General features: G+C 40.3%; 1 protein-coding gene and 2 pseudogenes across 4 annotated transcripts in view; 1 reads left to right on the forward strand and 2 right to left on the reverse strand.

Annotated features, from left to right (window-relative positions):
* The window catches only part of BBS9 (Bardet-Biedl syndrome 9), a 591,858-nt gene that overhangs the window by 279,375 nt on the left and 298,227 nt on the right, over positions 1–14,256 (reverse strand). The window lies entirely within an intron of this gene.
* On the forward strand, positions 4,413–5,456 carry LOC105746091 (protein SET-like; annotated as a pseudogene).
* LOC139438950 (guanine nucleotide exchange factor for Rab-3A-like) lies at positions 6,542–12,974 on the reverse strand (annotated as a pseudogene).

Consider the following 14,256-nt stretch of genomic DNA (forward strand, 5'->3'; position numbering starts at 1 on the left):
ATAATGACAACAATGGTGACCACAAAAACATCTGTGACAAAAGCAGCTACCAATTGTTGAGCACTAACCATATACCTAACTTCGTGATTGCAGCAACCCAATCCCTTTTTAAAAAAAGGAAAACAAGACACAGAGAATTTCAGAGACTTGCCAAAGGTGATAAATCATATTAAATTGCAGAGCTAGGAATTCAATTCATGATATATATATCTTTCTTCCCCATCTGTCTAAATCCTATCCATTCTTCAAGTTCGGGCTTCATTCTTACCTACAGGCTATAGATGCCTAATACATCCCATGCACCATCTTGCATCCTGTACATACCCTCTCTCATTTAAACACCAACAGCACTATGGGGAAAATGTTATCATTCTACAGAGGAAGAAATTCAGTCTCAGAAGAGTTTAAGTAACTTGCAAGGTCATCTAATCAGTAAGTTACAACAGAGAAGGGTTTGGAACTCTATCTAGCAATCCAAAGATTAGCTCACAATACTGCCTCTCTCTGAATTTAGAGAGAGACTTATTATGTCTATGGTTCACTAGGCATTTAACCATATATATGCATGTATTCTTATCTAACTCCCCAGGTGATTATTTTTAATCCCTTCAAAGGCACTATATACTTTTCAAGATCTACAATTAAACCCCCTATTCCATTAACCTATTGAGCATATATTATATGCATTTGCCTAATGGAATTAATGTTAGAAGTACAAAGATGAACTCAGTCTTGTTGACTGAGGCACCTACGATCTAGCTAGGGTAGCATGACATAAGGACATATCGAATATTTCTTGCGAGTCCCCATGAGACCTTGGCAAATGATAAATATATTAAATACTTGAATTGGTTATTAGTACTTCAATTTGTCATCTTGCGTCAGAATACAAGAATCTCTCTCCTCTCATTTCCAAGTCATCCTATTTTTTCAATTGTATAAGGAATAAAAGATACTGAGTATGCCTTCCACAGTCCATGGCAAACACTCTGGGATTCTCACTGCCTCTATCTTTCCCCTGAAGCTTCCCCAGCCCTCCCTTCACTCCAGTAGTATTCTAGACACAGACTCTGCCCATGGTGTTGACAGGATTTTTTTTTTCTCCCCATCAAAGCTATTAGGGCCAAGATCAAAGATAAAAGCTTTTATCTTTGTTTGTATATGTCACTGAAGGTTTTATGCTTTAGAAGAAAAGAGAGAGCACAATTGTGGTTGGGTAGATGTAGAGGGGTAGAAGGGAAAATGACAATGGCCAAATAAAGTATTCAGTCCTCTAAAGCTAGAGTCCTATCCAAGCTAAGCTTGTGATCCAACATCCTAAACACAGACTGGTATTTATTCACTCTTTTGTTAATTTATGTAATATGGTACATGATGCTAGAGATAAAATCATGAATAAAGACAAAAGTCTTTGCCCCCAAGTTGCTCTTGAGACTTCGAAAGATAAAATGAGGGGGAAAGAGTAAACAATGCTTCTGTCATCACTGATCCAGGGCTACTCCATTAAAGTTCTTCTTGCCCCAAAAGTTTCAGGACTTTCCCCATAGGGAGGAGATTACTAGTTTCAACTATGTGATGGCCTAGCATGTACCAGAAGAGCTAACAACAGCAAGGAAGCTCCAAAGGGGGTGTGATGGTTAGGCTAGTGTATCAACTTGGCCATATAATTGTGCCCAATTGCTTGGTCAAGCAAGCACTGGGCTAATTGTTCTAATGGGCATTTATGCACTTTAGTCACCATTGGCTTTACTGCAGTGGTAAATCATAGATAGCTGATTACAATTACATCAATCAGGGAGACTGCCATCAGCAATGACCTATGCTTTATCCAATCAGTTAAATGCCTTAAAAGGAGAAGTGATTCCAGCATTGGGAGAGAATTTCCCAGCTTGTCTTTGGACAGCCATTGTATCCGAGAACTTGTCAAGAACCTTCACTGGACTTTCATTGCAGCTGCTTGTTGCAGCCTGCCTGCAGAACCTGGACTTGTGCATCCCCACATCTGTGTGAGAGACTCTTATAAAATCGCATACTATTGACAGATAACTCTTGTTGATTCTGTTTCCCTAGAGAACCCTAACTAATACAGCATGGTACCAGGATGGTTTTGAGTAACAGAATCTTAAACATGGGGTATCTGAGGTGGTTCTGGGAGTTTCACAATTGGCTCTCTACTCTAATTGGACTCATGGGTACTGACGATTCACTTTCCAATAATAAAGTGGCTGTTAACAGTCCATGGCACAAGCTGGCAATCGAGATTCACAAAATATCATCATTCAATTCCCCTACTTCCATGCTTAGAAGAAGCAAGGATCTAGGTGAGAGTGTTGTAGCTGACTTAGCTACAGTGGCTACAGCCACTGCTGAGTGCCCAATCTGTTTTCCCCACACTCAGCTCCCAATATGGCACCATTCCTCAAGGTGACCAGCCTGCTACCTGGTGGCAGGTTGACTATATAGGACCACTTCCAATTTGGAAAGGGCATCGAATTAACTGGAATAGACACATACTTTGGATATGGGTTTGCATTTCCTGTACACAAAGCTTCTTTCAAAACTACCATCCGTGGACTTACTGAATGTCTTACCTATCGCTATGGCATTCTACACAACATTGCTTCCAATCAAAGAACCCATTTCACAGCAAAAAAAATGTGTGGGAATGGGCACATGCCCATGGAATTCACTGGTCTTTCCATGTTCCCCATCACCCTGAAGCAGATGGATTGATAGAATGGTGGAAGGGCCTTTGAAGACTCAATTACGGTGCCAACTAGGTGGCAATACCTTGCAGGGCTGGGGCAATGTTCTCCAAGAGGCTGTGTATGCTCTAAATCAGTGTCCACTCTATAGTGCTGTTTCTCCCATAACCAGGATCCATGGGTTCAGAAATCAAGGGGTAGAAATGGAGTGGTACCCCTCACTATTACCCCTAGTGACCCACTAGGAAATTTTTTGCTTCCTGTCCCTGCAACCTCAATCTCTGCTGGTCTACAAGTTTACAAGTTTTAGTCCCAAAAGGAGGAGTGCTGTCACCAGGGAACACAACAATGATTCCATTGAACTGGAAGTGAAAACTGTCCCCTGGCCACTTTTGGCTCCTTTTACCTCTGAATCAACAGTCAAAGAAGGGAATTACTCTACTGGCTGGGGTGATTGATCCTGACTATCAAGGGGAAGTAGGATTGCATCTACATAATGGGGGTAAAGAAGAGTTTGCCTGTAACATAGGAGATTCTCTAGGGCATCTCCTAATACTGCCACGTCCTGTGATTAAAGTCAATGGAAAACTGCCATAACCCAATCCAAGCAGGAGTAGCAATGGCCCAGAATTTTCAGGGATTAAAGTTTGGGTCACCCAGCCAGGCAGCTGAAACGCTTGCTGAGGGTAATGGAAACATGGAATGGGTGGTGGAAAAATACAGTGATAAATATGAACTTCGACCATGTGACCAGTTACAGAAAAGAGGACTATAATGGTCATGAATCTTTCCTCCTTGTTTCATTATGATGACTGTATATGTACACAAAACAATTTGTTTTCTTCCCCAAACTTTTCCCTTATCATATAACAAGTTGTATCAGTTTCATGTTATAATATCTGAGGATGTCAATTTTGAGAGTGAATATTACCCAAGAACTTGCACCCTATTTTGTATGGAATTAATGCATTTCTGGTTGCATGCAGGAAAGATGAACATTGTTAGGTAGAAATATTTATATATACATGTCTGTTATTGTTTTTACTTAGAGACTAAGTATGGTTTAAGGGAATGCATATGGTTGCCGAGTTGACAAGGGGTGGACTGTGATGGTTAGGCTAGTGTGTCACCTCAGCGAGGCAATTGTGCCCAATTGCTTGGTCAAGCAAGCACTGGGCTAACTGTAATACAAGGGCATTCATGGACTTTAGTCAACATTGACTTTACTGCAGTGGTAAATCATAGATAGCTGATTATAATTACATCAGTCAGGGAGAATGCCATAAGCAGTGAGTGCTGCTTTATCCAATCAGCTGAATGCCTTAAAAGGGGAAGTGATTCTAGCATTGAGTGAGAATTTCCCAGCTTGTCTTTGGACAGCCAACGTCTCCCAGAACTCATCAAGAACCTCACCGGACTATCATTGGAGCCCCTGGTTGCAGCCTGCCTGTGGAACCTGGACTTGTGCACCCCACCCCCACAGCTGCATGAGAGACTCTTACAAAATAGCATACTATTGACAAATATCTCTTGTTGATTCTGTTTCCCTAGAGAACCCTGACTAATACAGGAGGAAAGTCAAAATAAGAATTGTAGGAGTGAGCGCCAGCGCGTGTGGCTTGAGGGGAAGCCGCCTGACTGCCCCCCTTCGCCTTCCCTTCTCTCCCCCGTCCCCGTTCCGTGCCCCCACCCCCCGACCATGGAGCAGCACCATGTCTGTGGTGGCGGCCAAAGTCAGTAGAAAGGAGCTCAACTCCAACCACGACGGGGCCGACGAGACCTCAGAAAAAGAACAGCAAGAAGCAATTGAACATACTGATGAAGTACAAAATGAAATAGACAGACTTAATGAACAAGCCAGTGAGGAGATTTTGAAAGTAGAACAGAAATATAATAAACTCCGCCAATCATTCTTTCAGAAGAGGTCAGAATGATGGCCAAATCCCAAATTTTTGGGTAACAACATTCGTCAACCATCCACAAGTGTCTGCACTGCTTGGGGAAGAAGATGAAGAGGCGCTGCATTATTTGACCAGAGTTGAAGTGACAGAATTTGAAGATATTAACTCAGTTTACAGAATGGATTTTTATTTTGATGAAAATCCTTACTTCAAAAATAAAGTTCTCTCCAAAGAACTTCATCTGAATGAGAGTGGTGATCCATCCTCAAAGTCAACTGAAATCAAATGGAAATCTGGAAAGGATTTGACGAAACGTTCAAGTCAAACACAGAATAAAGCCAGCAGGAAGAGGGAGCATGAAGAACCAGAAAGCTTCTTTACCTGGTTTACTGACCATTCTGATGCAGGTACAGATGAGTTAGGAGAGGTCATCAAAGATGATATTTGGCCAAATCCATTACAGTACTATTTGGTTCCTGATATGGATGATGAAGAAGGGGAAGGAGAAGAAGAAGAAGATGATGATGATGATGATGATGATGATGATGAAGGAAGAAGGATTGGAAGATATTGATGAAGAAGGGGATGAGGATGAGGATGAAGGAGAAGATGATGAAGATGATGATGAGGGCGAGGAGGATGAAGGAGAAAATAACTAATGAACACTGACGGATTCCAACCTTCCCTTTTTAATTTTCTCCAGTCCCTGGGAGCAAGTTGCAGTTTTTTTTTTTTTCTTCCTCTTGTGCTCAGTCGCCCTGTTTTTGAGGTCTCTTTTCTCTCCTTTAAACCATGGTTCTCAACTTATTTTGGGGGAAATACCTTGTGCAGAACGCAGAGGGAAAAGAATCTCAACTCTTTTCTGTTCCAAAATTCTTGTTTTCCCCTGCCTATCTCAACAAAAAACACTTTATGGAATCAACACACCACCATGCTCTGTGCATAAAAAGAAAAACCTTCTGCTCCCTTCGCTCTGCTGGAAGCTGCAGGGACCTAGGCCCCTGTGTAGTAGTGCATAGAACTCTAGCTTTTTTCCTCCTTTCTCTGTATATTGGGCTCAGAGATTACACTGTGTCTCTGTGTGAATATGGACAGTTAGCATTTACCAACATGTATCTGTCTACTTTCTCTTGTTTAAAAAAAAAAAAAAACTTTAAAAAATTGGGTTATAAAAGGTCAGCAAAGGATGGGTTTGAGATGTTTGGGTGGGTTAAGTGGGCATTTTGACAACATGGCTTCTCCTTTGGCATGTTTAATTGTGATATTTAACGGACATCCTTGCAGTTTAAGATGACACTTTTAAAATAAATTCTCTCCTAATGATGACTTGAGCCCTACCACTCAATGGGAGAATCAGCAGAACCTGTAGGATCTTATTTGGAATTGGCATTCTCTATTATAATTTTGTTCCTGTTTATTTTTCAATTTTTTTTGTTTCACTGGAAAGGAAAGATGATGCTCAGTTTTAAACATTACAAGTGTACAAGTTGCTTTGTTACAATAAAACTAAATGTGTACACACACACACACACACAAAAAGAATTGTATAATAATTTGAAAGGTTCATAAACAGAGTTAGCTGCCTTAGGAGGTAGGGAACTTTCTCACTCCATTAGAAGCCAGCAGGCTTCTAATGCTCCTTGATCTTTGGTGCTTTCTGGAATGTCTCCTGCTATGTTACAGAACTCAGTGGGGAAGAGAGAAAAGTCACCTCATGAGCTCCAGGCCTGTCTGTTTCTCCATCTATCCTGGGATAGATGTCTGTTGCTGACTCCACTCTGCCTCTAGGTCCAAGCAATTTGCCCATCCTCAGGCAGATATTTACCTTCCAGCTCAGGGCTGGCTCCCAGATCTTGTCTTCCTGTATGTTTGTCCGTTGATCCTGGAGCAAATGCTTGCTCCAGTCCAGAGCCCCCCTCCAGCCTTGACCATACCCTAGGCTTCTTCACGGAAGAAGATGAGCTTGGCGAACTACATCTAATTCTGCAGCCTGATGATCTCCCCAAATACTGGCTCTATATCCTGCTAAACCAGATCTTGCTGGATATAGCAAATGTAAGTGAAGAAGCTGCACAGTGCAATGATCCTTGCCGGAAAGAACACCAAGATGTAGTCATGGCTCTCAGGGTAGCTGAGCCAGATGCAGTGCCATCAAGGCACATTTGTTGGTGCTGCCACACTTCATTGCAGACACCTTCACCATGGGCAGCATTTGTGAAGCCACAGACATGATGGTGAGTGTGTTGTCCCCCAGCACAGAAAGCTCCCATGTTGTTAAGTCTAGGCATGGGCTCACATACTTTTCATGGTAGGTGATTCCCTCCAGGCTTTAAACTCTGAAAAAGGTCATATCTGCTGCCCTGATCACCTTGTCCAAATGACGGCATATTCTACAGTGGGAGAGATGGGTGGACAGAGAGCACTCCTGGTGCTATTAAGGCAGGAGCAGCCTTTGTGGCCTGACCTTCATGGAGCTTACAATTGGGAAAGGCTGGTGTGGATGTGATGACCAGAGTCTTCAAGGCTGTCACTCCGCCTGCAGCATGTCGATCTTGCCCAGCACCCTCTTCATCTGCTTTTGTAACACCACCTGCTTCATGTTGGCTTCTTGTACCATCCTGTGGGCTTCCTCAAACAGACTGGCCATTGGTATCTCCAGTTCCTATTCCAGCTGCTTCCACACCTTGAACAGCCACTGGTATGCCTGTCCTTCAGATTCAGCTTCTGGGCTTAGCTTAGTACAACGTCTACTTCAGGAACTCAGGCCCTTCTCACAGATCTCCATGAAAATCCTACAAGAATGTCTGTCAAGACCATTAGAGAATGGTGGCAGACTTGGCCCAGTGGTTAGGGGATCCGTCTACCACATGGGAGGTCCACGGTTCAAACCCCAGGCCTCTTTGACCCATGTGGAGCTGGCCCAGGTGTAGTGCTGATGCACACAAGGAGTGCCATGCCATGCAGGGGTGTCCCCTGTGTAGGGGAGCCCCACGCACAAGGAGTGCGCCCCATAAGGAGAGCCACCCAACACAAAAGAAAGTGCAGCCTGCCCAGGAATGGTGCCACACACGGAGAGCTGACACAACAAGATGTTGCAACAAAAAGAAACACAGATTCCCATGCCGCTGACAACAACAGAAGCAGACAAAGAAGACGCAGCAAATAGACACAGAGAACAGACAACCGGGGTGGGGGGAGGGGAGAGGAATGAATAAATAAATCTTTAAAAAAAAAGAACATTAGAGAAACGCTTCCTCCAGGATTTATAAGGTTGAACAAGATCCTTAACAACTGTTAAGATCCTTTACAACTAACAGAATGATTATGTGATTCTGAAAGTAAAAGTACACACTGTTTTAATGTACTCATTTTCTTTCATGTATATATAGCTTTTAATAAAATACTTGCTAGAACAAGATATACTATGGTTCAGGACACCAGGCAAAGGCTGAACACTGCTCAGAGGAGAGAGGAACAAAGGAGAGAAATCACAACAACAGAATTGAGTTGAAACCAGCAGCTTCTGCAGCAGGCACCATCCCCTACACTAAAGACACTTTGAAACTCTTGGGGATCTAGCCCTGCGACTATAAAGGGGAATCTAGGGATCTACCACTCCAGGAAAAGGGAGAGAGAGGGACACAGCCTAAGGCTCATTCAGCTTCTGAGCCCCAAATTGGGACTGCTGTGTCCCAGGAGCCCTTCCAGGCCATGTGGGGCTGCACCATTGTCTGCCTTGGGAGCTAGCAGAGGCTAAAGATATATGACCCTCCCAATCTTCTCTGCTACTAAGAGGGACTAATTGTTGAGGACTCAGAAGGAAGTGGAAATATTTCTGACCTGGGAAAAGAGAGGAGGCTGCCAGAGAAGACTGGAGAACTGTCTGAGAGAAAGTTTGAATTACAAGGTTCATAGCCTCCAGACAGGAAGCTCTGTCATGTTGATTCCGTCTGTGTTGCAACAAATACACTCTGGCCAGGCACTGAACTGAGAACTACCATAGAGCACCATCTGCTGGCAGACCAAGGAAGTACACTCAAGAAAATTAAAAATAAGTAGGAGAGGCTTTTTCTGGCCTCTATACCCTCCCTTTCAACACCCCAAGAAGTAACTCTACAACCAATTACTGGGTCCAGTGCCCAGTTTTGAGCAACCAGCAGGATAATCCTAACAATCCGGGTCGAGCCAAGAACTAAAGAGCAGTAGTAACACACTCTTCCAGCCACTAAATCCCAACAAAAGGGAAAGAAATTGAGCATTTGAGTAAACTACATCCTAATAGATGCCTAGGTATCAGCAAAAGTTCACAAGCCATACTAAGAAAATAGAAGACATAGTCCAAGAAAAGGAATATATCAAAGCCTCAGAAGAGATGCAGAATTTGATAGAACTAATCAGCAAGATGAGCACAAATTTTCAAAATCAGATTAATGAGAGTTGAAAGACAGTATGGTCATAGAGATAAATAACATCAAGAAGACTTTGAGGCAGCGGACTTGGCCCAGTGGTTAGGGCGTCTGTCTACCACATGGGAGGTCCACGGTTCAAACCCCAGGCCTCCTTGACCCATGTGGAACTGGCCCATGTGCAGTGCTGATGCATGCAAGGAGTGCCGTGACACGCAGGGGTGTCCCCCTGCGTAGGGGAGCCCCACGCGCAAGGAGTGCACCCCGTAAGGAGAGCCGCCCAGTGTGAAAGAAAGTGCAGCCTGCCCAGGAATGGTGCCGCACACACGGAGAAGTGACACAACAACATGACACAACAAAAAGAAATACAGATTCCCGAACCACTGACAACAACAGAAGCGGACAAAGAAGACTCAGCAAATAGACACAGAGAACAGACAACCGGGGTGGTGGGGGGAGGGGAGAGAAATAAATAAATCTTTAAAAAAAAAAAAAAAAAAAGATGACTTTGAGTGAGAGCAAAGAAGAATTTGAAATCCTGAAAAGAAAAGTAACAGAACTGATGGGAATGAAAGACATAATAGGTGAGATTAAAAATACACTTGAGGCATACAAGAGCAGACTCAAAATGATAGAAGAAAGAATAAGGGATATGGAAGACAGAACAGGTAAAATTGAAGAGAGAAAAGAATGGGAAAAAATTGAGCAGGGGCTCAGAGAGGTGAATGAGGAGACAAAACACAACAACATATGTATCATGGGAGTTCCAGAAGGAGAAGAGAAGGGAAAAGGGGCAGGAAGAGTATCTGAGGAAATCATAGCTGAAAATTTCCCGACTCTCACAAAAGAAAAAAACTTACATGTCCAAGAAGCACACCATACCCCAATCAGAATAAACCCAAATAGACCTACTCCAAGACACATACTACTCAGAATGTCAAATGTCAAAGATAAAGAGAAAATTCTCAGAGCAGCAAGGGAGAAACAAACCATCACATACAAGGGATGTCCAGTAAGACTTAGCACAGATTTCTCTTTAGAAACCATGGAGGTGAGAAGACCGTGGCATGATACAATTAAGATACTGAAAGAGAAAAACTACCAGCTGAGAATTCTTTATCCAGCAAAACTGTCCTTCAAATATGAAGGTGAGTATAAAATATTCACAAACAAACAGAAACTAGGAGAGTTTGCCAAAGAGAATCCACTTTTATTTACAGGAAATATTAAAGGAAGTCTTAGAACCTGAAAAAGACAGGAGAATATAGAAGAAAGAATAGCAGGAAGGATAACCAAAAGAGTAAAAAGACAGACAAAAATAAGATATGACATATGAAAACCAAACAATAAAATGGAGGAACTAAATAGTGCACTTACAGTAATATCATTGAATGTGAATGGCTTAAACTCCCCAATAAAAAGATACAGGTTGACAGAATGGATTAAAAAAACAAAAAAACAAAAAAACATGAGCCATCGATATGCTGCTTACAAGAAACTGACATTAGACCTAGGAATACAAACCAGATGAAAGTGAAAGGTCGGAAAAAGATACACCACAAAAATAGTAATCAGAAAAGAGCAGGGGTAGCTATACTAATATCAGACAAAATGGACTTTAAATGCAAAAATGTTACAAGAGATACAGAAGGCCATTATATATTCTTAAAAGGGACAATCGACCAGGAAGATATAACTCATAAATATCTATGAACCTAACTAACCAGGGTGCCCGAAAATATATGAGACAAACTCTGGGAAGGTTGAAGGGAGAAATAGACATCTCTACAATAATCATTGGAGACTTCAACACCCCACTCACATCATTAGATAGAATAACTAGACAGAACTAGACGGAAGATCAACAAGGAAACAAAGAACTTGAACAATATGATAAACGAGTTAGACCTAACGGGCATATACAGAGCACTGAATCCAAATTCAGCAGGTTATATGTTCTTCTCAAGTGCCCACGGTTCTTTCTCCAGGATAGACTACATGTTAGGGCATAATGCAGCTCTCAATAAATATAAAAAGATTGAAATTATACAAAGCACCTTCTCTGATCATAATGGAATGAACCTGGAAATCAATAATAGATTAGAAAAAAGTAAATTTACAAAGGTGTGGAGGCTGAACACACTCCTAAATAATCAGTGGGTCAAAGAAGTAACTGTAAGTGAAATCAGTAAATATATTAAGACAAATGAAAACAAGAACACAACTTATCAAAACTTATGGGATACAGCAAAGGCATTATTATATTAGTAAAAGGAACAATGCACCAAGAAGATATGACAGTCATAAATATCTCTGCACCTAACCAGGGTGCCTCAAAATACATGAGACAAACTCTGACAAAACTGAAGGGAAAAATAAACATCTCTACATATTCTAATGAATTCCCATTGTTTAAAGCCAATCTAGTCATGGTAACTGCTTTCAACAGCTGAGGACACTAAAACAAATGTCAAGCATCTTTTCATGAGCTTTATGGACATGTGTTTATCTTTTTTGGAGAAATTTCTATTTAAATCATTTGTCCATTTTTTAATTGGGCTTGTCTTTTTGTTGTTGAGTGAAAAAATTATTCTATGTATTCAGGATACTAAATCTTTATTGGATAAGTGGTATGCAAATATTTTCTCCCAATGTGGAGGTTATCCTTTTACTTTCACAATAAGGTCCTTTGACACACAAAAGTTTTTAATTTTGGCAAGGTCCTTTTAACTATTTTTTTCCTTTTGTTGCTTGTACTTTGGGTGTCAAATCCAAGAAACCATTGCCTAACACAAGGTCCTGAAGATGCTTCCCTACGTTTTCTTCCAGGAGCTTTCAGGCTCTTATATTAAGGTCTTTGATCCATTTTGATAGATTTTTGTATATGATGTGATTTGGGGTCCACCTTCATTCTTTTGCAAATGGAGATCCAGTTTTCCCACACCGTTTGGTGAAAAGACTGTTCTTTCCCCATTGAGAGGTCTATGCCCCCTTGTCAAATATCAGTTGGCCATAAAAGTGAAGATTGATTTCTGAACTTTCAATTCAACTCCATTGATCTATTTGTCTGTGCTTGTGCCATAGCATGCTGTTTTCACTTTCACAGCTTTGTAATAAGTTTACTTATTTATTTATTTTTATTTTTAGGAGGTATCAGGGACTGAACCCAGGACATCATAAATGGGATGCAGGCACTCAACCACTGAGATACATCCACTCCCCTGTTTAAGTCTTGAAATCAGGAAGTGTAGAGTTCTCCAACTTCATTCTTCTTTGTCAAGATGGCTTTGGCTATTCGGGGCCCCTTACTCTTTCATATAAATTTGGTGATTGGCTTTTCTATTTCTGCAAAGAAGGTTGTTGGAATTTTGATTCAGATTGTGTTGGAACTGTAAATCACCTTGGGTAGAATCGCTATCTTAATATTTCATCTTCTAATCCATGAACACAGAATGTCCTTTAATATATCTAGGTCTTTTTTTATTTCATTTAGCAATGTTTTGTAGTTTCCTGCATATACAACCTTGGTTACATATATCTCTAGATAGTTGAATCTTTGAGGTTGCTATTGCAAATGGATTTTTCTTGATTTCTTCTTCTGATTGCTTATTGGTTGTGTATAGAAACACTACTCATTTGGGGGTGTTGATCTTGTACCCTACCACTTTGCTTAATTCGTTTATTAGCTCTAGAAGCTTTGTTGTGGATTTTTCAGGATTTTCTGTATATTGGATCACGTCACCTGTAAATAGTGAAAGTTTTATCTCATCCTTTCCAATCTGGATGATTTTCAATTCTTTTTCTCGCCTAAATGCTCTGGCTAGAACTTCTGGTACAATATTGGTTAACAGTGGTAAGAGTGGGCATCCCTGTTTTCTTTCTGATCTTACAAGGAAATATTTCAGTCTTTCATCACTAAGTAGGTTATTACCTGTGGGTTCTTTATATGTACCTTTTATCATGCTGAGGAAGTTTCCTTCTATTCCTAAAGTTCTAAGTATTTTAATCAAGAAGGGGTGCTGGATTTTGTCAAATACTTTTTCTTTGTCAATGAAGATGATCATGTAGTTTGTTTGGTTTATTTCCTTCCTCTATTAATGTGTTATATTACATTAAATGATTTTCTTATATTGAACCATCCTTGCATAACTGGGATAAATCCCGCTGGATCATAGCGTATAATTATTTTCATGCAGTGTTGAATTTGGTTTGCTAATATTTTATTGAGGATTTTTACATTATATTCATAGGAGATATTAGTCTGTAATTTTCTTTTCTCATGGTAAGCATATTTCTTCTTAAATCACACTTTACTGAATTGCTCAAAATAAATGGCTTCCATGTAGAAATATTTTACAATCATGATTACAAAAATATATGATACCATAAAATTTGACTACCTCTTCTAATTTTCAATTTAGAATTATGGTAACAATTTCCTGAAATTTCACTAGTGCCAAGTATTTTTCCTAAATATTCTTATCTTAAATGTTTCATTTTTTTTTCAGAATTCACATAATAAAGTCTAATTACATTGAAGCACTACTCTACTTTCTGAAAATAAAGAGTTATTCAGTTCCCTGAAGGAATGTGATTTCATATATGAGACAATAAGCTGTACTCACTTTTTTCTTGTCTGCTTTCTCTGATCTATACTGAATCAGGAAATTGGACTAAAATAACTATACACCTGACCTGAAGCTTTGGTTGATTATTCAGGAGGGCTTAAAAGGAGATGAAAATGTAGAACCCACAGACAATACCATCTAAGAACTAAGGGTAACTATATGATTTATGAAGCATTTGACTGTTTTCTATGAAAGAAATACTAGATATTTTAATATGTAGAACTTTTCTGCCAATCCAGATTTCTAAACCAGAGTTAAACCTATGTGCCTTTCACGAGAAAAGAAAAATGCCACATCACAAGTTTGGCATAAATTACTTCACTTCTTTCTCGGAGATAGATACTCTAAGAGAGCAGTAGGGTGCTCCAACATCTGCTTCAATCCCAGTGAACTGCTCTCTCCTCATATCTACCTGACTTCAAGGGAAATACCTAGGTAGAATTCTGTGTGTCACTGAAGTCAAAAAATCATCAAGAAATGGCAAATTGTTCTTCAGGTTTTTGTTTATTTCCTTATTTTAAAAATCTTGTCCTATCTCATTATTTAATCTGACTACCCACAGTATGGCTGTGGTTATTATATGTATTGTAATATAACTCAGGTAATATATACCTGG

Source organism: Dasypus novemcinctus, chromosome 5 (genome assembly GCF_030445035.2).
Source record: "Dasypus novemcinctus isolate mDasNov1 chromosome 5, mDasNov1.1.hap2, whole genome shotgun sequence".
In the NCBI taxonomy this organism is placed as follows: domain Eukaryota; kingdom Metazoa; phylum Chordata; class Mammalia; order Cingulata; family Dasypodidae; genus Dasypus; species Dasypus novemcinctus.